Source organism: Hevea brasiliensis, chromosome 18, assembly GCF_030052815.1.
Source record: "Hevea brasiliensis isolate MT/VB/25A 57/8 chromosome 18, ASM3005281v1, whole genome shotgun sequence".
NCBI lineage: Eukaryota > Viridiplantae > Streptophyta > Magnoliopsida > Malpighiales > Euphorbiaceae > Hevea > Hevea brasiliensis.
Window position 1 is genome coordinate 5,024,900 of NC_079510.1, and position 26,143 is coordinate 5,051,042.

At 34.3% G+C, this 26,143-nt stretch overlaps 1 non-coding gene and 1 pseudogene across 1 annotated transcript; one reads left to right on the plus strand and one right to left on the minus strand.

Annotated features, from left to right (window-relative positions):
• Positions 1–470: 470 nt before the first annotated feature.
• Positions 471–26,143, plus strand: part of LOC110669870 (uncharacterized) — a 67,585-nt pseudogene continuing 41,912 nt past the window's right edge.
• Positions 18,637–18,743, minus strand: LOC131176118 (small nucleolar RNA R71). The gene has a single exon (XR_009146246.1). It is a non-coding gene; the product is annotated as a small nucleolar RNA R71 (small nucleolar RNA).

A 26,143-nucleotide genomic window follows, 5' to 3' on the forward strand; every position in this document is an offset into this window, starting at 1 on the left:
TCCAAATCTGTTAATGGCCATTGGACTATCTCAATTACTTTGAATCAATAAAAACCAGTCAAAAGGAATTTAATAAAATAAAAAATAAATAAGAAACCAGATATTGAAATCCCAGATTTGGTCTTTTTGCAGCATAGGTTCTTGCCATTCCACTTTAAGTTGCTGTTAGTTGGTTTGCGTAAAAATATCTAAAAAAATCATAGAAAAACATGTATGAATCAGTTTTTGGTTGGGGACCCCTAAAAACCATGCATAGCCCATCCCATTAGTACCTTTTTACCTTAATTTCTATTTTTTTTTAAGAAACATAATGTGTAATAGGTTTTTATTTAAATCTGCCTTTAAATTTCAATCCCAATTAACATTTGTGATAAAATAAATTCGGGCAAAATTTTTCTTGGTACATATTTTTTCTCAATTTTATTAGTTAAACTTAAATGAGGATTGGTATTTGCAAATTTTTTCATAGCATGAGTACTAATAGACTAAAAATTGGTAGAAATGGTGAAAAGGAGGAGTTATGGGTTGAAATTCGGACAAAGATCATGGCATCTATATCTAATTTTAGAAAAAAAAATTGCATGATGAGTTTGACTCAAAGCATTAGACAATTACATTTGATTAACTTGTGTAGTGTTTTGGTAACCTCTAGCTATTTCTTTTCTATTTTATTTTTGAATATACATTTGTAGTGGTTTATGCTGCATATCTATATTCAAGAATTGTTTTTATGCCTTTAAAGTGGGCCTTAGGTTATCAACAATGCCCTTGGAGCCATGATTTTGATAAGAGGGTTTGTGAGGTATAGTGTTGATGCATTATATCAATACATTGACCACTATGGGATCTCAAGCTAGATTGTTTTTATTTATTTATAACTATGGAAAGTCAAGTTTTAATAGTTTCTTTTTGCAAAGTTTTGTGTATAGCTTTTACTATGAGCCTTTGATAGTTAGACATCATATATCATTTCTTCTTGTTTTTGAGCCTTTTGCAATTGTAGATTGTCGGAACATATAGAAAGAAGGGCATTCCTTGTGATATCATATGGATGGACATTGACTACATGGATGGTTTTTGTTGTTTCACATTTGACCAGGCATGTTTCCCTCATATCCTTTGGATGATAAATTCATCCCTAATTAAATTGAAATGTTAGGTTACTATATGGCTAAACACTTCTCATTTTTTTTTTCCCTTGAATAAGCTCAATGTGATCATTCTTTCCTTTCCTCATTGCTTCTTATTACATGTTCACTATTAGACAACGTTGAAATTTGCCACTTATGGATGATAACTATTCAATTTTAGAATCAAGAATGATATTTTTCCGTGGGGCATATTTAGCGGCTTGCATTATCCTAATCTTGGTACTCACGCCTATGGACCTATTTGAGTTCCTACACATACAAATACAAAACACAAATTCACATAGATATGTCATATACATATATGTTGAAAAGAAAGTTTATGATATTCCCATTTCCAATAAAAAAATGAATTCTTCTGCATTATTGGTGGGCTGAGGCTATCCATAGACTTCAAAATTGAATCCCACCTTGCAACTTAATAATTCAACTCTCAAGATGGAAATAAACCAAATGTGCATTATTCCAGTCTTTAAAGATAATTATTAAAATGAAGAGGGAGAAGAAATAAAAAGAAAATGTGGTGAAAATGATAGATTATTCCCTCAAGCCTTTGGTTATATACAGCACATAAACTAAGAGTGGTATGTTACCCATTTACAGCACATAGGAAAAATTATAAGCATAAACATAGCACACATTCATGGGCCTAATTCACCCATTCACAGCTTAATAATGTAACACCCCTATTTGCATAGCCTGATATATTTCACTATTCCAGTGACCGGTGTCGGTCCGGACAATTAAGAGGATTAGAACCACACTTAAGACAACTAGATAAGCCCTGAACACAAATAATTAGTAATTGTCAATTAGTTAAGTATAAATAAGAAAAACAGAACATAAGAAGTTAAACGAGCCGAGAGTCACAGCGATGGGTGACCTTCTCGGGAAGGATTACGAAGTCGATTTAAACTCAAATTTCGAACCGTAAAATGTGACGCTGCGGTCCTTAGGACTATTGCGAACACAGTGGAAAAGAGAAAATCACGAAAAAGAATTGTTAAGCCAGTCAAATAATTAGGTCAGAGATCCAGAAGAAATATTGAATTATTTACAAACCGGGTTGAACCGGCGAGGGGTAATTTGGTCAATTGACCCCGAGAGCTGACTCCTGACCTCACTGTCAAATAAAATCGGAGAAAAGAAAATTTCAGAATCAGGAATTTGAAGAACTGTTTTCTCAAAATACAGACGGCACTTTGCCGAAATTTTAAAACTAGTAAAATTTTTGTCCCATTTTATTTTTTCGCAAATTTTATAGAAATTTCGGCAGAGTGCCGTCTGTATTTTGAGAAAACAGTTCTTCAAATTCCTGATTCTGAAATTTTCTTTTCTCCGATTTTATTTGACAGTTAAGTCAGGAGTCAGCTCTCAGGGTCAATTGACCAAATTGCCCCTCGCCGGTTCGACCCGGTTTGCAAATAATTCAATATTTCTTCCGGATCCCTGACCTAATTATTTGAATGGCTTAACAATTCTTTTTCGTGATTTTCTCTTTTCCACTGTGTTCACAATAGTCCTAAGGACCGCGCTGTCACATTTTACGGTTCGAAATTTGAGTTTAAATCGACTTCGCAATCCTTCCCGAGAAGGTCAGCGAACAGAGGGGTAAGGTGTGACATGTTTTAGTGGTATCAGAGCTTATCTAGTTGTCTTAAGTGTGGTTCTAATCCTCTTAATTGTCCGGACCGACACCGGTCACCGGAATAGTGAAATATACCAGGCTATGCAAATAGGGGTGTTACAAATAATGTTACTTATTCAATCATTCACAATGAGCATTCTAACACTCCCCCCTTAAATTGGAGCATACATATTATATGCTCCTAGCTTATTACAAATGTAATCAATTCGAGCACCTTTAAGTAATCTAGTGAGAATGTCTGCTAATTGGTTGTTTGAATTGATGAAACTAAAAGCAATATATCCTGACTCAATCTTTTACCTGATGAAATGACAAGCCACCTCTATGTGTTTTGTCCTTTCAAGAAAAACTGAATTAGAGGCTATATGTAATGCTGCTTGATTATCACAAATCAACTTCATATGTTTGGTATGCCCACATTTCAGTTCTTAAAGAAGTTGTTTCAACTAATAATTCTACTTCTGCACTTGACCTAGCGACTACATCTTACTTCCTACTTTTCCAAGTTATTAAATTTCCTCTGAACAAGAAAAAATATGTTGAAGTAGACCGTTTGTCTAAAGGAGAACCAATCCAATTTGCATCCGAATATCTAATAACTTATGAGTGACCCTTGTCTTCATCTGGATTGTATAACTTTGATTTCTAGAAAATATTTCAATTTACCCAAGTCTTTGATCTTAAAGTAACTGAAGAGCATAGTTATTAAAGGCTCAAGGCGCATTAAGGCGCCAAGGAATCATGGAGCCTAGGCACAAGGCACAAGGCTCAGGTGCGCGCCTGAGTGAGGTGAGGCGCAAAAGTAAAAAATTTAAAAAGTTCATAAAAATCAAATAAATGTGATGCTTTTCTTTTTTTTTTTCCTTTGGCATATATCTTGAATTAGGTTTGCTGGTTTGAGTTTAAGTGGTTGTCCTTTTTGCTAATGAAAGTGCTCGCTAAAGATAGAAATAAAGAAAGCATGCCTTTCTAGAACCTTGTGCCTGGAACAAAGGCGCACACCTAGGCACATAAGGCGCTAGGGTTCGAGCCTGGTGAGCCTTGAGCCTGAGGCGCGCCTTTAATAACTATGCTGAAGAGGTGTTGTTTTAATTGAGTAATTCCATCATAATCACTACCATGATAACAATATCATTGACTTAAACCACGAAATAGATGCTCTTACCATGATCAGTATGATGATAAAATACTAAATGATTAGCTCTACTTTGGGTCATCCCAAATTGTTGGACATAAGCACTGAAGTGTCCAAACCATGCCCTCGGGGACTTTTTCTTTTTTCCATGAGAGGATCAATGCAGTCTACATTTTAAGCTTGAGAAGTAAAATTGCTCCATATAATCCTTTTCTACTAACTCCCCATTTAAAAAAGCATTTTTAATGTCAAGTTGATGTGGCTCAACCACAAGTGCACGGGTCGTTCAAGTAGTATAGAAAAGTAATCGTTTCCTCGAAGAGTTGTGTTAATGATTGAATTTTTGATATAAAAATTGACTAATTCAAGCTAATTTTGAAACTCAGGTGATAGATTGATATAAATTGAGGTGTGAAATCTATATATTCAAAATTAATAATCTAATTACCAATATGAAGATTCAACTAAATTTGCGGAAATTTAAAATGAGCTAATTGAAATATGGCAAGAATTAAAATGATAAGCAATTAAACTCGATTAAAATTAACAATGGTAAAAGGGCGATTCTGGAGTTTGGGAATTCATATTCAAGCTATTTTGGGATTTTTAAATTGGTTATCCAATGTTATAGAAATTATGGGTTTTAAGGAGATTACTTCTTAAATCCTTTGAATACCCTTTCGAGTGAGACAAAGAGTGCCTTAATTAACTTAATCCTACTTTTGTGGAGTTAAAATTAATCAAGACCCATTAAATTCCTTAATTAATCTGTAAATCCTCTTAATCCTTAGTCTATTTCTAGATCTAAGTTAATCAAGTCCAATTTCTTGATTATCTATCACAGGGTTTTCTCCTTTCGGTGACCATGGATTAAGAACAATACTTAATGGGATCCTACACTAAGCATGTCATTAAGCATACAAGAAAATGATAAAACCTCATAAAAATCACAGAATATGGATTATCCAATCAAAATCCACAAAATATCTCAAATATTACATCCCAAATCCAGAACCTATGAAAAACTACTCACTATCCATAATAATTACAAGAAATTCTGAGTAAATATGGAAATAAATCTTGAAACTATGCTAAGAACTAAGAAACCCAATACAATAGAGGTAGAAAATAGAGAAGAAAAGAAGAAAAACTCCAAATCTGGTTCAGAAGAGAGAAGTGATGCCTCTGCTCTGTTTTTCTGACATTTTCCCTTGCTTTCTGCTCTTTCTGTAACACCCCTATTTGCATGGCCTGGTATATTTTACTGTTCCGGTGATCGGTGTCGGTCCGGATAATTAAGGAGATTAGAATCATGTCTAAGACAACTAGATAAGCCCTGAACACAAATAATTGGTAATTGTCAATTAGTTAAGTATAAATAAGAAAAACAGAACATAAGAAGTTAAATGAGCCGAGAGTCAAAGCGATGGGTGACCTTCTCGGGAAGGATTGCGAAGTCGATTTAAACTCAAATTTCGAACTGTAAAATGTGACGCTGCGGTCCTTAGGACTATCGCAAACACAGTGGAAAAGAGAAAATCACAAAAAAGAATTATTAAGTCAGTCAAATAATTAGGTCAGGGAGCCGGAAGAAATATTGAATTATTTGCAAACCGAGTTGAACCGGCGAGGGGCAATTTGGTCAATTGACCCCGAGAGCTGACTCTTGACCTAACTGTCAAATAAAATCAGAGAAAAGAAAATTTCGGAATCGGAAATTAAATTAAAGAACTAATAGAAAAATAAATAGAAAAATAAAAAGGAAAATGAAAAATGTGAAAAGAGATGACATAATGCATGACATCATGCATGATGTCATAAATATTATAATTAAAAATTAAATTTATGGTAATTTGTGGTCTTCCTAAAGACATAAAAAAAAGAAAAGAAAAGAAAAAAAAAAGAAAACACTTATTTTCTTCAAGTAGCCGTCCACCTCTCCCTCTCATCTCCATGGTTGTCCTCCATTGAAGCTTGCATTCAAGCTTAAATTCCCTCACTTAACCTTAATATTTTTCATAAACACCTCATCAAAGCTTGTTATCTCAACTTAAGAAGAAGATTGAAAGAGGAAAGAAAGGGCAAAAGATAGAGAATTGAAGGATTTGAAGTTCTAAGGAAGGTTAGTAAGCAAACTTGACACTTTTAGTTTGATTTTTACATTTTTAACTTATTGAACTTGGAAATAAACTTTAAATGAAAAGAAAATTTTTGTTGAGGGACCATATGTGAATTCGGCCAGCTAGATAGGGTGTTGGATTTGATAGTGTTTAGTTAAACTAAACATGAATTAGAGCTTAAATAATGTTGAATATGTGATTAGTGTAATGATTTGATTAGGAATTAATCAATGGCATGAACTAGGGTTTTGGCATCTAGGGTTTTGGAAGACAAAAATGTGAGAAATTGTTAAATGATGTGTTGGACTTGGTTTGAGGTGAGAAATGGTCATTTGTGACCAACTGAGGTATGTTGGAAGTGTTAGAATTAGGCTTGAATTCGGATTGGTTGTGGGCAGCCTGCAGGCAGCAGGACCAAGGTCCCTTTCAGGGACCAAAACTGAAAATTTACAAGTCCAATTGATGTAAGGCCAATTGTGAATGAAAATAGACACAAAATGGAAAATTTTTCATTTAGGAATCATGCCCAAAAAGTGACCAAAACCTAGTGAACAAATTGACCAAATCTGGAATTGGCAATCTGACCTGTACCAAAAATGGCCAAATGAACATTTGTTCATTTGGCCATAACTTGAGCTAGGCAGGTCCAAATGACCTGATTTTTGTGGCATTAGAAAGGTATGACATAGTACTACAACTTTCATGAAGAACACTAATCCAAATTATGCCCTTAACCAAGTCATTTAGCCACCCAAAATTGGTGACCTAAAACTACCAGAACCAGTTTGGTGCCCAAAAATCTGAGTTAAGTCCAATCCGGCAGCCATAATTCAAATGGCTATAACTTGAGCTACAAAACTCCAAATGGAGTGATTCAAAAAGGAGAATAAAGTTAAGACATTAAGGGACAATTTCTATGAAGAAAACTTAGCCCAATTCTAACAGCAAAATGACCAATGGAACAGTGAAACATAAGACACTAAAACTGAAAATTTGCAATTTTGCCTAAAAGACCTAAGTTTTGAGAAAACAACCAAAACCAACAAAATTGGTGACCAAAATATGGTATGTGAGTATAGTTGGAGTTCCCATACCTTTTAAGTATAAGAAAGTCAATATTTTGACTTGAATAGTACCATAAATAGTAACCTCAACATGAAATTTGCAAGAATGTAAGTTTAAACATATTGGAATTGTTATGAAGTAAAGATACTGAGACACTATAAATTTTGTGTTTCAGCTGAAAAAGACTCGAAAAGTCTGAGAGACTGAGTTAAGGCCTAGAGGCCACTCACGTCAGGTTTGTGCACAATAAATCCTATTTCAACATTTTATCCTTGAAAAATTGATTTAGTATGCATTATGAGTTTAAGAACTTTTGTGTTGCCACTTTGTGATGAAATTGTAACTTTGGAAATTGATTTGATTTTTGTATGCAATATTTGAATAAAATGTTTGAAATGGATTTTTGATTCACACTTAGCATGACAGTGCCTTATTATTCCTCCTCCATTTATGGGGTTGAGATCGATTATTTTCCTCCCTCTCTGGTTTACCAGTTGTGGTTGTAGATCGGATGAGTACTCATTAGCTAGCTGGCCATCTCCCTCATTGATTCTATTAGTGGGGTTGTAGATTGCTTTGTCGTGGTGTACAACACGGCATTGATCGAAAATTTTGTGTCATGGCTTAAGTTGTGTATGAATTAGCAACACTGTGTTTATTAAATTATTTGACCAAAATTGTGCTATAATGAGTTTCGATAAATTGTGAAATGTGATTATGAAATATTCAAATTGTGAATTTGTCAAGGAATGTTTTATGTATTGTATTTCAATTTTTATTGTGCACCACTGAGTATTTTTATACTCAGCGATAGCTTATTTTGCTGTTGCAGATAAGGGCAAGGAAAAAGCAGCAGAGTGAGCTGCTAGATTGGCAAGAACTTCTTTGATCACTTTTGTACGGGTATTTATTTATACCCTTGTAAATATTTGATGTAAATATTATAATGTTTTATGTATCAATGTAAAGTTGAGCAGTTGTACAGTAACTTATAATAATGGTATTTTAGATTTTCTTTTTGTAAATTAAGACTTGTATATGTAAATTAAATTTTAAATGCAATGTGAATGAAATGACGAAATATTTTGAGATGACAAACTTTGATTGAATTGTGGAATTGATTTGAGTTATGTTGAATTGAGATTATTTGGAGGTTGGGAATTGTGGAAAAATTTATTGGAAGTGTTTTTCTCAGGTATTTGAAGAACTGTTTTCTCAAAATACAAACGGCACTCTGCCGAAATTTTTTTAAAATTTGTGGAAAAATAAAATAGGACAAAAATTTTAATTAGTTTTGAAACTTCGAATCAATGATTTTAATTTCTTCCAAAATGCTTACCACTTCCAAAATGTAAGAAAATTGTTTTAAAATCCCTTGTAGGATACTTAATGAGTTATCGGTAGGTGGAGTTCGGTAGTTCATTAGGTATTTTATGGGATCATGTCATGCCTTACAAAGGGGTAAGGTGTGACACTTTCTTTTTTCCTTTCTGCTCCTTCCAAAATGAGATAAGGACACTATTTATATTCTTCTAACAAGTAGCCCTAAAATGGTGTGTTTGAGGTGAGGTTCACGTGAGAGAATCTTTCTGCCAGCTCATTATGAAGAGTTGCATAAGTTATGCAAGCTTCTTATGCAGGTTCCATGCAAAATTGGTGGTTCTAGGTGCTTTCCGTGATGTTGCATAAGCTATCCAGGTTGGTTGTGCAAGTTTTTCAAGCTTTTGAGTCCTTTATGAAACTGCATAAATGGACTGCATAAGTTATGCAGCTGGTTATGCAAGTTTTGGCAGGTTTGGTACTCTTTTTGTGATGTTGCATAGGTAAGGAGTGAATCTGCATAAGTCATGCATTAAAGTTTCGGCCAAAGTAATTGTCTTCTCCGTGAAGTTGCATAAGCAGGGCATGAACCTGCATAAGTCATGCAGGTAAGTCATGCAGATTTTGGCAGGTTTAAGAATTTGCTTCTTTTCCCTATGTAGAACTGCACAACTTGTGCTGCAGGTTATGCACATTTTGGCCATTTTACATTCTTCAACTTTCAAGCTTTGTTTTTGACATATTTGGCTATAGGAATCACTCCTCATTGGCATAATTTCTTTTTAGTTCCTCAAAAACACCATTTTACCTACAAAACAAAGCAAAAATTATAATTTAACCCAAAAATTGATAATTATGAAAAACTATCTAAATAACTAATAAAATTAGCTAAAAGTGACTAACAAATAAATCAAATGGCTATGAAATTAAACCTAAATGACTATGCAAAATGCATATATCACAAGTTCATGAAATGGCCAATGATGAATAGTAGCCACTGAGATAAGTAGATTACAAAAGGCAATATTGGCCACTGGAGAAAAAGTATTACTATAATCTTGCTAAGAAGTTTGAGTGTACCCTTTAGTAACAAGTTAAGCCTTCAGGTGATCAAATTTTCCATTAGGATAGACCTTATTTGTATAAATCCAATAACAACCAATAGTAGACTTTCTATGAGGCAAGGGAATTAAATCTTAAATACTATTAAAATGAAGAGTAGTAATTTCCTCAATCATTGCCTTGTGCCACCTAGGGGGTTAATTGCACCAATTGTCCTTGAACTTAGGAGCCTTTTCATTTTCGTCCCTGAACTTCAATTTCTTAAAATAAAATCACTCAACTTAAGTTTTATTTCAAAAAAAGTCACTTTCACCTGTAATAACAGGTTTTCCACTCAACATTGAAACTTTCCCTTTAAAGTCTTTCCCCACTTTGTAATCAACGATGAAATGGGATTTTGTGGTGGCATGGATTTCTTCTCTGCTCCTCTTGGGGAAGTTGTGCCTGATCCGCAAATTAAGCTAGAGCCTACTGTGGAGGATGATTATCGCGATGAGGAGATTGCTTCTTTTCAGAGATAGACAAAATAGTAATTTTATTTTTTTGAACTGGTAAACCTACTATTGCAGGTAAGAGATAGCAAGTAAGAGTGACTTTTCTTGAAATGAAACTTAAGTTGAGTGATTTTATTTTAAGAAATTGAAGTTTAGGGACAAAAATGAAAAGGCCCCTAAGTTCAAGGACGATTGGTGCAATTAACCAGCCACCTAGGATGGGATAACACTTACTTAACAGTTTTTGGAACTTGGATAGAGAAAATTTGGAACAAAAGCATAATAAGGTGAAGATAGACGGTGATAACTAAAGACATTGTAAATGGTATAAGGATTATAAAAAGTACGAGTACCTTTATGAAGAGCAATGAGGAGAGTAGTTACTTTTGCTAGAGGCATGACCAGTGTAAGTGATGATGTTGATATGAGAGATAAGTCACTTAAAGCATTCTGTGGACTTGTATCATCAAGAAAAACATCATTTGTGCTAGTCTAAGGATTTGGATGAGGTAGTTGTAAATAACCTGAAGAGGAGGTGGGATAGCATTTGGAGTAGGAATAAGAGGAACTAGAAGAGCTTGAGATGAAATTTTAGTTTACTGCTTAGGTGAGAAGTTCAGAGATGTTTTGAGAAGGTTACATATACTGATATGAAATGTTTGTTTGTGGCTAGCTCATAAAATTTGTAACCTTTCTAAAGGTGAGAATATCCTAGAAAAATACATTTAACAGGTTTTGGTTGAAATTTGTCTTTTCAGGAGTAAGATTATGAACAAGAGTGTGCAACCAAACACACAAGGAGAATGATAATATGGATTTCAATGTGGAAAGAAACGAGAATGGCTACTCTAATTCCATAAAATAGAAGAAGACATATGATTAATTAATAGGCAGTAAGAACATCCCCCCAAAAAATGAAGTGGAACATTGTAACGCCCTCACTTTAGCCTGACCATACGTTCTATTGTTTCGGTGACCAAGGTCTGTCCGGACAGCTAGAATATTTGAAATTGTAATTAGACTAGAGTGAGGAGTAATAAATAATTCAAAGAAGTGTAAGAAAAATTAAAGAAAAATTTTAGAAATAAAATACAACAAAGTTAAATGAGCCGGTGCCCTAGCGATGGGTGACCAAACGAGAAGTTGCTTTCTTCACAGCTAGTAGCCCTAAACCCGAGGGAAATTTCGTGAAATAATTTCTGAGACGTCAGAGAAGAGTTACGGCGCACTAGGTAGCATTAGAATGTCAAGAAAAGGTTAGGAGAATTTTTAAGATCGGTACAGACAGTTTTAGCTCCTTAAGCTAAACGGAGGGCATTTTGGTCATTTCAACTGCAGAGATGATTTTTGACCGACTTGTCCAATTAAGTGAGTGAAGATTTTGTTCAAAAATATGAACAAATATTTATGAAAAATTAATTAAAAATGAGTGAAGAAAAGAAGATTAAAAATGGGAAAATGAAGTGAAAATTTGATTTATGACATCACCCATATGATGTCATAATTATGAAATTAAATTTTCCCACCAATTAGATTTCAACAACACTTTAAGAAGACTTAATAAGAGACAAGAATTAAAAGAAAAAAAATAGTATTCTTCTTCAGCCAAAGTGGCCGGCCAACATAGGAAGAGAGAGAGAGAAGAGAGAAAACTCCATTGATGCTTGTTTACAAGCTTGAGTTCACCCACCAAATCACCTCAAAACCCTAGATTGTCTTCACTAAAATTTATCCTCACACCTAGAGCAAGACTTGGATAGCAAAAAAAAAAAAAAAAGAGAAAAAGTAGAGTTTTCAAGCCTTGGGAATTGGCTAATTCAAGGTTAGTGCCATTTTATCTATCAATCTTTGAGTTTACCTTTTGTAGATTAGGAATTGACCTTGAATTTGGATTGAATGAAACAAATTTTGCATTTTTGAAATCCTTCAATTTTTGGCAGCCTTAAGGTACCATAGGGTTTCAATGATTCAAGTGAATTATAGTTGTGAATTGATGTAATTGAACATGAATTTGATGATTAGAACATTTGATTGCATGTTGTTTGAGTAAATTGGAATTTTGGAGTTAGGGTTTGGAATAAAATTAGGATTTTGCTCATGTGTTGGTGAATGGAAGTCCTAGTGGTCAATTAGTGACCATTTGGCTATGTTTGATGAGAAATCGAAGTGAATTGTGGCTTTGGATTTGAGGTTGGGTATGCTGCCTCATAGGACCTACAGGGCTGGATGTGAGTCTAGCAGGTTTGGGTAGCTATAACTGGAGTTGTGTAGGTTTAATTGGTGTAAGGCCAATTGGATATGAAACTAGACACATAATGCCACAACTTTGATGAAGAAACCTTGCCCAGAAAACAAACTTTGAATACTCTAAAAATTGACCAAATTTGGGTAACCAACCTGCTGGTTCGGGCAATTGACCAAATGAACAGTGTTTGTTCAAATGGTTATAACTCAGTGTAGAAAAGTCCAATTGACCTAAATTTTATATCAATGGAAAGCTTAGATAATTTAGGACAACTTTCATGAAGAATACAACTTCAAATTCTGACCAGAACTTAATGAAATTGCCTACCAAAATTAGGACACCAAAACTGCCAGAATGGGATTCTGCCCAGAAATTCTGGGTAGATACCAATCCGGCTAGCCTTGCTAAAATTAGCATAACTTGAGCTAGAAAACTCCAAATGGAGTGATTCAAAAAGGAAATTAAAGAAGACACAATAAGAAACAACTTTGATAAAGAGAATTTTGCCAAATTTTTACTGTAGCAATGACCAATGGAAAAGTAAACTTAAGGTATGAAATCTAAAAATTTTAAATAACATACAATAAGCTTTGAAATGGTATTGGCAACAAATGCCAACAATTTTAGAATGCAAATTGTGACATGTTGGTGCTAATAGAACTAACCTATCTATTGTGTATGAAAAGTCAACATTTTGGGTTGACCAGTGAAATGAATAAGAACCAATGAAAATTAAATACAAAGAATTAAACATTAAATCTTGTAAAATGCCCTAGTATTGCCTAGTATGACTAGTTTGGATAGGTTGGCATGCCAATAGGGTTCTGATAGCAGTACTGCATATGGCTTCATGCCATTCTATGGTTTATGGCCTATTATGCCATTCTGTGATATGATAGCCTATGGCTATACTGATTATGTTATTATACTCAGCTTTATGTCTGATTGCTTATATGGCTTATTAGCCATTCTGTTTGCACACCAGGAGACACTTTGTGACCGATGGTGTGACAGCCCGAGGTGCTTGGTACTCAGTGCTAGTTTACCCATTTATCCAGTCCAGTCAACTAGTATAGGTTACTTGGGCAACCAAAATAAATCTCAATAAATATTTAATCAAATAATTAATATAAAAAGTACTGAATTAATAATACTACAAATAATTACCAAAACTTGTTTGTACGAAAAATTAGCATACACTCTGCATGTTTATTTCATTTTAGTTATTTTTATTTTATTATTGGCACCACTAAGCAATATTGCTTAGCGCGTTGCTTTTGCCACGCGTAGGTACTGGAGATACGGAGCACGAGCCCAGTAGACCGTAGACTGGGAATCAGACTTGGATCTGCATTTTGCATTTTGTGGTACCTCGACCAACAGTGCATTTGGTAGGATTGCTAGGCTTCATTTTGTATTAGATCTACATTTTGTCATGTAAATGATAAACTTTTGTAATTATTGTACATATTATGAGTTAATGAATTTGAACATTTCTTTGTAAATATGAGTATGTAATTATTCATGCATGGAATGAAATTGAAAATTTGAGTTTGAAATGTTGAGAAGTGTTGAGATTTGATGAATTGTGATGACTTTGTGTTGAAATTATTTGGAGTTTGGAAATGAATGAAAATTTGGGAGTGTTTTTCACAGGTTCCAAAGAACTATTTTCTCCATTTTTAGCCAGCACTCTGCCGGATTTTCTATAAAATTTTCAGAACCTTAAATTAAATCATAATTTTAATAAATAAAATAAAAGGACATAAATTTCACTTAGTGATAAATAAATAAATAAATAAACAAATTAAGAAAGGGTAAATAGTAATAAAATAAGATATGCTGCTTTGGCACACTGTGTGGCATATCTTGCTCGGCTACACTGTAGACGGGTAAGGGGTGTCACAAACATGATGGTGCATGAGTAAAGTACAGGTTTTCTTAATAAGTTGTCAATCCTTATGTTTAGCTACTCTATTTTATTGAGGGATACGAGCACAAGAATTTGATAAATGATTCGTTGAGAAGACATGAAATATTTAGAAGGAAGAGAAAAATATTCTCATGTACTGTTACTATGTAACACTAATGGAAACACCAAATTGATTATATCGAGTTGAGCTTTAAAGAGCTTAGCTTGGTTAATTAAAATCTTTGTACAAGCAACTTGCTAGTAGCTTGAATTATCTACATCCTTAATGAGTTTAAGATTTAGAGTTATAAAGTTCAAACTACCTATTTTTTTATTAACTTTCATATAAAAAATAACTTAAATTTCACAAAATATTAAATTTAAATTACAAATAACTATATTCTACAAATGCATTTTATATATTGATTATATCATAATTTTAAAAAATATATTATTTTTAGAATATTCATTAATAAAATAATAAATATTTGAAATATAATGAAATACAATAATTAATATAAATATTTTTGTAAATTAGCCTGTTTAACAAGCTTGCTCACCAATCTTAATCAGCTGAATATTGATAAGCTGGAGCTCAGCTCATTTATTAAATGAACTTAAAAATTAATCTCGAGATCAACTCGCTTTCTAAACAAGCCAAATCGAGCCCGAGCAACTTGTGAATAGCTTGATTCATTTACAACCTTAATCTCAACGCAAAAATTTTGAAGATAGAAAATAATTCAAAATTATCTTTCATAAAAAATAACAAAGTGCATTGAGAATAATCATCAATAAAGTAATAAATAGTGAAATACCATAGTTGAACCGACGCAAATTGGACCATATGTGTTCAAATGAACAATGTAAAAAATGAATGCAACCCAGTTAAGCTTGGGAAAAGAAGAACGAGTTTGTTTTACAAGTTAACATGACTTACAATTTAAAGAAGATAAGATCGAAAGAGTAGGAACCAGTTTTCGGAGTTTGGATATACTGGGATGACCCAAACAACTATGAAGAATATCAAGAGAAGTAATGAAAGCAAAAGCAATTGAAGATTTTGTGCCAGAGAGATAATATAGTCCTTTTGATTCATGTCCTATATCAATCACCTTCCTGGTACCTTAGTCCTGCATAATAATAGAATCAGTTATGAATGTGATAAACAATTAAAGTGTTTGGTTAATTTGCTAATGGAGATTAAATTGTATGGACACTTAGAAGCAAATATTACTGAAGTTAAAGAAATAGAAGGGAGAGGACATGCCTTCCCTACTTCTTTAATCACAATTTTTGATCTATTGGTTAAAGTATCATTAGATTGAACGGGAGAAGAGATAGGGATAAAAAAGATTTCTATTATAAGAGATGTGATTAGAAGCACCGGAATTAAGGATCCATGGTCTAATGGTTGAGAATCATTTTAGACAATCAAAGATATTACCAAATTGGAAAAATGAGAATAACTACTGGTTGGGAACTTATACTGCAAGTATTATTCATATTTGACTTTAGTCAAGGTGATAAAATTAGTTAATTAATGATCCAAATGACATATGATTGTATTTATGGAGACTACTGCGCCAATCACCTTTTTTTTTTAATCAGGTAGGAACAATATTTTGAATTTACAAGTCCAAGAAGTATAAAAGCAATAGCAATAGAATTGGTTGAGCCTAAGTCTAAGTTAGGAGAAGTAACCCTTAAAAAAAAAGTGCTAGAGAGACACTAAAATACCTCGAGAAAGACTTTGAAATGGCTAGGGTTTCACGATACCTAAATAAAGGAAGGAGGGCCAAAAGCTACAAATCTTAAAGAAAATAGACTAAAATAGACTTTTGTTAGATGAGAGAAGACAAATCTGCAGTAATCCAATGTACCAAAACCTTTTTATTCTCCAAGACACCTAAGATACCAAAGGATTTAGTTGAAAGTCTGCAGCTGAAAGGAGTTCCACAATCAAAGCAAGGTGACTAGTATTGATTCCAATGGAAAAAGAATGGTTATTTACATGCATGTGTATAAGAGTCTAGAACCTTGTGATGGTGCATTCGGTGAGGGGCTTTTCAGCGACATGATTATAGGGCAGAGCTGATTGGTAGCAAGCAATGTATTTGGGATAGGTCACAAGGCTAAACAACTCTCAAACACACTTCATTGTGATAAGTGCATAATTTATTAATTTTACTCCCATCACATTTAGTGTTTCTAGGGTATCTTTATGCCTAATTCAGTTGATTAAAGTATAATTATTTGTTAGGCATATGTTTAGAGAGTTGTTGAAATAATTGTGTTAAATGGAGAAATTTTTAGCATTTGCATTAATTTGACTCTTTCAGAATTTTGGTGAAGTCCCAGAACATAATACTGTGGAAGGCAGCTTGGAAAGGTTAAAGGATTGAGAAGCGTTGCTGATACAAAGTACACGGGTCGTGTAAGCACAACTATGGACCCGTGTAACATTCTGCCAGAAGAAATCTAGAGAATTGAAGAAGAAACAAAATACACGGGCCACCCGTGTAAATCTTGGAGACCCGTGTAACCTTCTGTGCCAATGCAAGACATACCCATTCAGCTCCAGTAAGTTACACGGCCTGTGTATTCATCGACAATCAGTTTCCTGAATTTGCTCCAGTTGCAGTTTTTGACAGAGAGAAAGACTCTTAAGACCTCAAGGACTCTAAAAACCTAACCCTAGGCCATTTATTATAAATAGAAGAGGTAGCAGCCGTCACAAGGAAGATCAGACCTTCGTTCTCCATTCACATTCTAGATTTCTTCAAATTTCTTCTTTAATTTTCTGTAAGCCATGAACATGAGCGGCTAAGTTTTCAATTCAGTTCAAGGGATTTAAGTTCTTTTGCGTGATTTGTGAGATCAGGTTCTTAATTTAATTTATATTTTTTTGATTATCTATTATTTTCTGATTTCATTGTCTTTGATCTATTGAATGATTTGCTAAAAAGGCCTATTAGTTAATTGTTTGATGTGATCAATTGCTAGTTCATCTTCATAATCTGTAATTGTTGTGTAAGATTGAACATGAGTAGCAATTAGGTTTTATTGATTATGATCCTAGTTTTCGATAATAACCTAAGGAAACAATAGGATGAATTAAATGATTTATCCTTCATAAATTGTTGTTCAGCTTAACTACTTCCTATTCTTAAAGCAGTTATTAATTTGATGAGGATTGCTTAATACCAATTCAGTTAATAATTAGAGTCAACAAGAGTGCTAGGCTCGAATTGATGAGTATAGGGAAGTTAGGGATTTTACCTTGCTGTTTGGTAAATCTACGTTAAGTATTCAATAAGAGATAATTGTATTTCTTTTGTCTATAATCGAATCAATGCATTGGAATGCGAATTACCTTGGACTGAAGTTTGTTTAATTTGAGAGTTTCATATTTAATTTTAGCTCTTAATTTTTGATTTTTGATTTCTTCTTTGGATTGCTAATTATCTACCCCCCCTACCTTTGTTTCTTTTTTCCATTACACAAGTGCATGAAATTTAATAATTCAGTCTCTAGGATTCGACCTGGATTTACCACTTACTATGGAAAATATTTTATAACTGATAATTTCAGTTAATTTAATTTAATTTCTGGTGGATTCGACAGCCATCAAGAATTTTGGCGCCGTTGCCTGGGACTGAAATTTATTGGATTTTGTGTTTTTAGTATTAGGATATTCTGTTATTAATTTTATTTGTGAGTTGTTGCTATTTTCAGGTTTTCGATAAAAAAATTACGGTGTTACTATTCATCAAGAATTTTGGTTGAATTAGGAGGGCAGCCCATACCTAGTTTGAAGGAAATGACGTTATGATCAAGACTAATTAATAAGATTCTTTGGCCCCACTCTCTTGAGGCCAAATTCCATCGTTTTCTAGGGTTTTGAGGCATTTTTCTATTTTTACTTTGATTTCTTTTTGTTTATGACAAGAACTTCTCAATCTGATGAGTTGATCTTTGATCCAGAAGTAGAAAAAATGGCTAAACAGCTGAGAAAATTGGCTAAGCAGGCAAAGCAGATTCTGAGTACATCTGAAGGAGTCCAATCTCCAAGGGAGTTAAGTTTGGATTCGGATTTAGATTCAAATTCCGAAAACGAAACCATGGCTGTTAGGACTTTGAAAGAGTTAGCTGCTCCTGATCTAAACCAATAGCCTTTGTGTATTCAATACCCTGCTTTAAATGTTGCTTTTGAGTTGAAATCTGGACTAATCCATTTGTTGCCTAAGTTTCATGGTCTTGCAGGTGAGGATCCACATAAGCATTTAAAAGAATTTCATGTTGTGTGTTCCAGCATGAAACCTCAAGGAGTTTCAGAGGATCAAATCAAGCTTCGAGCTTTCCCTTTCTCACTGGAGGGCACAGCTAAGGATTGGTTGTATTACCTTCCTTCTGGATCCGTCAACTCATGGAATGGGATGAAGTAGATATTTTTGCAGAAGTATTTTCCTGCTTCCTGTGCTGCCAATATAAGAAAAGAAATTTGTGACATCCGACAGTACAATGGAGAGAGCTTGTATGAGTATTGGGAATGATTTAAGAAGCTGTGTGCAAGCTGTCCCCATCATCAAATAAGTGAGCAGCTTCTAATTCAGTATTTCTATGAGGGACTTCTACCAATGGACCATAGTATGATAGATGCTGCTAGTGGAGGAGCTTTGTTGATAAGACACTAGAAGAGGCAAGGAGGCTGATTGCTAACATAGCAACAAATTCTCAGCAGTTTGGAATGAGAATGGATCACACACCTATGAAGGTTAATGAGGTAAATACATCTAACCTTGAGAAACAGATTTCTGATTTAACTTCTTTGGTGAGGCAATTGGCTGTAGGGAATATGCAAACTATTAAGGTATGTGGAATTTGTTCGGGTTTGGGTCATGCTACTGACATGTGTCCTGCGTTACAAGAGGATGAATCAATGCAACATGCTAATGCAGTAGGAAATTATGGACAGCCACAATGCAGGTATGATCCCTTTTCTAGTACTTATAACCCAAGATGGCGAGATCATCCCAATTTGAGTTATGGGAATCAACCGGTGCAAAACCGATATCATTAGCAAAGACCACAAGTGAATCAACCACCTCCACCTCTACCTCCCTCAAATCAAGGTATGTCACTTGATGAAATTATTAAGGCTTTGGCTAACAATACATAATAGTTTTAACAGGAGACCAGAAATAACATTCAAAATATAGAGAGGCAGATTGGTCAGTTAACTTCATCTGTGAGCAAACTTGAAGCTCAAGGTTCTGGAAAGCTTCCATCACAAACAGTCATGAATCCTAGAGAAAATGCGAGTGCTATAGTGTTGCGGAGTGGGAAAGAAGTTGATAACAAGACTCCATGTGAGTCAATGAAAAAGAAGAAGCAAGGAGCAAAAGAATCTGAAGTTCCTGAAGTTAAGGTAAATACTGAACCTAAACTAAATAAGGTTAATAATTCTGTTCTTCCTCCATTCCCCTGCAGGTTGGCTAAGACTAAGAAAGAAGAATAAGAGAAAGAAATTTTGGAGACTTTCAGGAAGGTGGAGGTTAATATACCTTTACTTGATGCAATCAAATAAGTTTCCAAGTATGCTAAATTCCTTAAGGAGTTATGCACTACAAAGCGTAAGTTTGAGAAATAATGAGAAGATCAGTGTGGGGGAAAATGTGTCAGCATTAATTCAGCAAAAATTACCCCCTAAATGTAAGGATCTAGGTTCATTTTCTATTCCTTACAGAATAGGTGATTCTAAATTTGAACGTGCAATGGAAGATTTAGGAGCATCTATTAATGTTATGTCAAATTTAGTTTTTCAAACTTTAAATTTGGGTCCTTTGAAAGAAACCAGTGTCATTATTCAGTTAGCTGATCGTTCTAATGCTTACCCATTGGGAGTAGTTGAGCATGTGTTGGTGCAGGTTGGAGAATTGATTTTTCTTGCAGATTTTTACATTTTGGATATGGAGGATAGTGTTCCCACATCAAAGTCAGCTTTGATTTTGTTTGGAAGACCTTTCCTAAAAACTGCCAAGACAAAAATTGATGTGGATGATGGTACCTTAAGTATGGAGTTTAATAGAGAGACTGTCAAATTTAATATCTTTGATGCCATGAAGTATCCTGCTGATGACCATTCTATTTTTTCTATTAAAGTTGTTGATACATTTGTGCAGGATGTTTTTGAGTTAAGCATGAAGGATGAGTTAGAAGTGGTGATTAATCAAGGAATTCAAGAAATCAGTACCAACCAGCCATTAAGTGTAGAGGTTCAAGATGCAATAATGGCATTGCAGTCATTACCTCCTGTTCAAAAAAGGTATGGAGTATCAAAGATTGACTTACCTGTATCTCATACAAAATTATTACCTTCTGTGGTGCAGGCACCAGTTCTTGAACTCAAGCCTTTACCTGAGCATTTGAAGTATGTTTACTTGGGAGACAATGAGACACTTCCAGTTATCATCTCAAGTAATTTAACAAAGATTCAAGAAGACATATCGATTAGAGTTCTGAGAGTACATAAGGAAGCAATTGGATGGACAATAGCTGACATCAAAGGTATAAGTCCATCAGGGTGCATGCACAGGATTTTACTGGAGGATGAGGCTAAACCAAGTAGAGAAGCTCAAAGGAGGTTGAACCCACAGATGATGGAGGTTGTGAAGAAGGAGATTTTAAAGCTACTGGATGTAGGAGTTATTTACCCAATTTCAGACAGCAAATGGGTAAGTCCAGTCCAAGTAGTGCCAAAAAAATCAGGAGTCACTGTGGTAGCAAATCAAGATAATGAACTTGTTCCAATAAGGATTCAGAGTGGATGGCGAATGTGCATAGACTACTGCAAGCTGAATTCAACAACAAGGAAGGACCACTTCCCACTGCCATTCATTGATCAGATGCTTGAGCGGTTAGCAGGTAAGTCTTATTTTTGCTTTCTCGATGGCTTTTCTGGATATAATCAAATTGTGATTACACCAGAGGATCAAGAGAAGACTACCTTCACTTGCCCTTTTGGAACTTTTGCTTTTAGAAGGATGCCCTTCGGGCTTTGTAATGCACCTGCCACATTTCAGAGATGCATGATGAGTATATTTTCAGATTACATTGATAATTGCATTGAGGTGTTCATGGATGATTTTACTGTGTATGGTGATTCATTTGATGCATGTTTACATCATTTAACTTCTGTTCTTGAGAGATGCATTGAGAAAAATCTTATTTTAAATTATGAGAAGTGTCATTTTATAGTGGAACAGGGGATTGTTTTAGGTCATGTTGTCTCTAATAGGGGTATTGAAGTGGATAAATCTAAAATTGATTTAATTGTGAACTTACCCTACCCCACAACTGTGAGGGAAGTACGCTTTTTTCTTGGTCATGCAGGTTTCTATCGCAGGTTCATTAAGGATTTCTCTAAGATAGCATTGCCTTTGTCTAGACTCTTACAAAAAGATGTTTCTTTTGAGTTCAGTAAAGAGTGCAAAGAACCTTTTGACAAATTGAAATCTGCATTGACATCACCCCCTATTATCCAGGCTCCTGATTGGACAATACCATTTGAAATTATGTGTGATGCGAGTAATTATGCAGTGGGAGCAGTTTTAGGGCAGCGTGTTGGGAAGCTCTTTCATGTGATTTATTATGCATCTAGAACACTCAATTCAGCTCAACGCAATTATTCTATGATCGAAAAAGAGTTTTTGGCTATAGCTTTTGCTTTAGATGAATTTCAGTCGTATTTGCTTGGTTCTAAAATAATTATCTTCTCTGATCATGCAGCGTTGAAGTATCTCTTGGCAAAGAAGGAAGCAAAACCAAGGTTGATTAGATGGATCCTTTTGCTGTAAGAATTTGATCTTCAAATCAAGGATAAGAAAGGAGTTGAGAACTTGGTGGCAGATCATTTGAGCAGGTTAGTGACACAAGAAGAGCAAATTCCTTTGCAGGAACTTTTTCTTGATGAGCAATTATTTAAATTGCAAGGTTTGATCCCTTGGTATGCTGATTTGGTGAATTATTTGGTTACTAAGGTTATGCCTTTTGATTTGAGTAGAGCTAAGAAAGAGAAATTGAAAAGTGAGGCTAAGTATTATATGTGGGATGGCCCGTATTTGTGAAAATTTTATTCAGATCAAATTATTAGGAGATGTGTTCCAGATAATGAGATTCAATCTATTCTTGCTTTTTGTCATGCCTATGCATGTGAAGGTCATTTTAGACCCAAGAGAACAGGTAGAAAAATATTAGACTTTGGTTTTTACTGGCCCACTATATTTCGTGATTCATATTTGTTTTGCAAAAACTGTGAACAATGTCAAAGAACAGGAAGTTTAACCCGCAGGAATGAGATGATTCAGAATCTAATACTTGTTTGTGAGATTTTTGATGTGTGGGGTATTTATTTTATGGGTCCATTTCCTTCTTCTTTTGGCTTTATTTATATATTACTTGCTGTTAATTATATTTCGAAATAGGTGGAAGCCAAAGCCACAAGGACTGATGATTCTAAAGCTGTCGTAGGTTTTATCAAGTCAAACATTTTTAGCAGGTTTGGAGTTCCTAGAGCTTTGATCAGTGACCAGGGCACACATTTTTGTAATAGAACTGTTGAGGCATTGTTGAGGAGATATGGTGTTTTTCATAGAGTATCTACAGCTTATCATCCTCAAACAAGTGGGCAAGTAGAGGTGTCTAACAGAGAGATCAAGTCTATTTTGGAAAAAACAGTGAAGCCAAATAGAAAAGATTGGAGCCTTAGACTTGATGATGCTTTGTGGGCTTACAGGACTTCTTATAAGACACCCATAGGTATGTCCCCCTACAGATTGATATATGGTAAGTTGTGTCACCTTCCTGTTGAGTTAGAACATAAGGCTTATTGGGCTGTTAGACATTATAATTTGGATTTGGATACTGCTGGTATGGAAAGAAAATTACAAATTGCAGGAATTAGAGGAAATTCAACTTGAGGCTTATGAGAACTCTAAGATCTATAAAGAAAAAACCAAGGCATTCCATGACAAACTAATTCTAAGGAAGCAGTTTGTGATTGGGCAAAAAGTTTTATTGTATAATTTCAGATTGAAGCTGATGCCTGGTAAGTTGCGTTCTTGTTGGATTGGACCCTTTGTTGTTACTAATGTGTTTCCTTATGGTGCAGTTAAAATTCAAAGTTTAGGAACTAACAAAGTATTCAAGGTCAACGGTCATAGACACAAGCCATTTTATGAAGGGTTTCAGGAGCATACAGTGGAGGAGCTCAAATTGAGTAACCCAATTTATGTGGATTAAGGAGCTTTGCCATGTCGAGCTAACGACGATAAACAAAAGCACTTCTTGGGAGGCAACCCATGGGTAGCTTGTTAGCCCCAATCAGATTTGTTTTCTTTCCCTTATCTTACTTTATTTTCTAGCATTCTTTTTTTTTTTTTTCCTTTTCTTTTGCATTTGGGCTTTACATTGGGGATAATGTAAGTTTTAAGTATGGGGGGGGGGGGGGGGGAGAAATTTGTTGCTGCAATTTTCAAAAAAAATAAAATAAAATAAATAAAATAAAATAAAATATATTCTCATAAGCTTGATTCATGATTCTATATTAACTCCCAGAGAGAAGTGCTTTGTCCTTGAAATGACTTTTCCACTTTAGGTTGAGTTTTTGAGATTTTAGGCAAGGTAATAATAACTTTAATGATGGATTTTCCCTCTTCTCTATACCATAGAACAATTTTTTTCTTGCATAAATCATTTAGGCTTGATCTAATAGTGAAATGATTAGTTATGTGTGCTTTAAACTAGTGCCATGCATATTTCAGAACTTTGTTTAATCTATCAGGGCACTTTATAATATGTAGATGCATAAATTAGGGGAAATAAAAGGCTAAACTTGAAAATTGCTCCGCTATTTAGTTAATCAAAGTAACCAGGGGTCTTCATGAACCCCATGTCGATTCTCAAGCTAAAAGCTAGCTAGGATATGAGCAAGGTACTTTTTTGAAGGTAACAGTTAAAATAAAGAAAAAAAAGTAACTGTGATGAGAGAGAAGTACCAATTTCAAAAAAAAAAAAAAAGCCCATTTCTATCTCCCCTAAGATTTGCAAAGAGCTATAATTGTTGTGCCTTGATAAATTAGCTTTGTGTTTTGGTATATACAGATTTAAAATTTTATGGAACTTTAATTGTGTGAGCTTAATTGATTTCAAGCCTTTTGTTTTGTGTTGGAGAATTGTTGATATATTGGTATGGTGTTGATGGAATTTATTATGATGGTTATTACCTTACTTACCTCTTCTTTCAAACTTTTAATCTTTTGTTAGAGAATGTTGTGCTAGGATGAAGTTAAGTGAACTTCTAAGTGGAGTTGATTGAGAATTTAAGTCATCCTTAAGGACAAGCATGGAATAAGTATGGGGGAATTTGATAAGTGTATAATTTATTAATTTTACTCCCATCACATTTAGTGTTTCTACGGTATCTTTATGCCTAATTTAGTTTATTAAAGTATAATTATCTGTTAGACATATGTTTAGAGAGTTGCTGAAATAATTGTGTTAAATGGAAAAATTTTTAGCATTTGCATTAATTTGACTCTTGCTGTATTTTTCAGGGTTTTGGTGAAGTCCCAGAACATAGAAGTATGGAAGGAAGCTTGGAAAGATGAAAGGATTGAGAAGCGTTGCTGATAGAAAGTACACGGGTCGTGTAAGCACAACCATGGACCCGTGTAACATTCTGCCAGAAGAAATCCACAGAACCGTGGAAGAAATAAAGTACACGGGCCATGTAACTTGACCTGTGTAAATCCGAGTGTAACACCCCTGATTTTTTTATATATTATTATTGGTAGGTATCCTCAAAGTCTCGGGTGGATTTAGGTTTTGGCTACCCCACCATTGTCACCTTGCTTTTTCGTAATTTTCTAGTGCTTGAATAGGATTAAAAATCCATAAAATATTCGTGGTAGCTTAGAAAATTACGATTCTTTTTGCAATAGCTTAGTAATATTAAGTTTTATAATTTTTAGAGCTTGTTTTTTGCAAAAATGAACAATAATAAGGACTAAATTGAAAGTTTGCGTATGTGATGGATGATTGATTTGATGGGGTGATATGATTGAGATATATGGATTGTGAATATAGAAGTGCGTTTTTAGCCCTTTTGCGGTAGGTCCTAGGTATATGATCTTTTCTTTGTTTGTATTGAGTCAAATTTATTAAATAGATGTAATGTAATTGCAAGTTTGTGAGTAAAATATTAATTTTAATTGTAATTTCGATATTATTATATGTTTGCCCATACATCACTTATATGCATATATTTATGTAGTTAAACTCTAGGCACGATTTATGTTGCATTCATAAAATGTGCCATGAGTGTTGTTGTGGTAATTTGGGTGATGTGGTGTGGACTATGGATACCTCGATTTGGTTTATTAAGCGAAAGTCCGATTTAAGAGACCAATATATTATGATTGATGCTAGTGCTCCAAATTACCTTTTGATACTATGATGTGAATATGATGTTGATGTTGCATTTCACTCTATAGTTATAGAGATTATGGTTAAAATTGATATTTTACTCGAGGATATTTTATTTTATACTTCGCAGTTGTTTATCGATATTTGTGTAATTTTATGTACTCCTAGAATTTCCGCATGTGTTAATTATTTGAATTTGGTCTGTAATATTATTATCATGTTGGACTGTAAACTTAATATTCTATTGATGGATTGGATGAGGAGCCGAGCTCCATTTATTATTATGTTGATGAGTATGTGGAGGGTGCCCAATTGACTATATATTGTGTTTGAGTCGAAAACTCCGGTAAGTCCATTTTATGGGTTTTCTTGATATTGGGCCCAAATGGGTCTTAGAGTTGGGTTAATGAACAGTTAGGCTTACTACGGGCCTCGGGCTTTGGTTGGGTCGTGACAAATGTGGTATCGAGCTTAGGCTCCTTCTTAGGAAAAGTTGTCTAAGTGTTG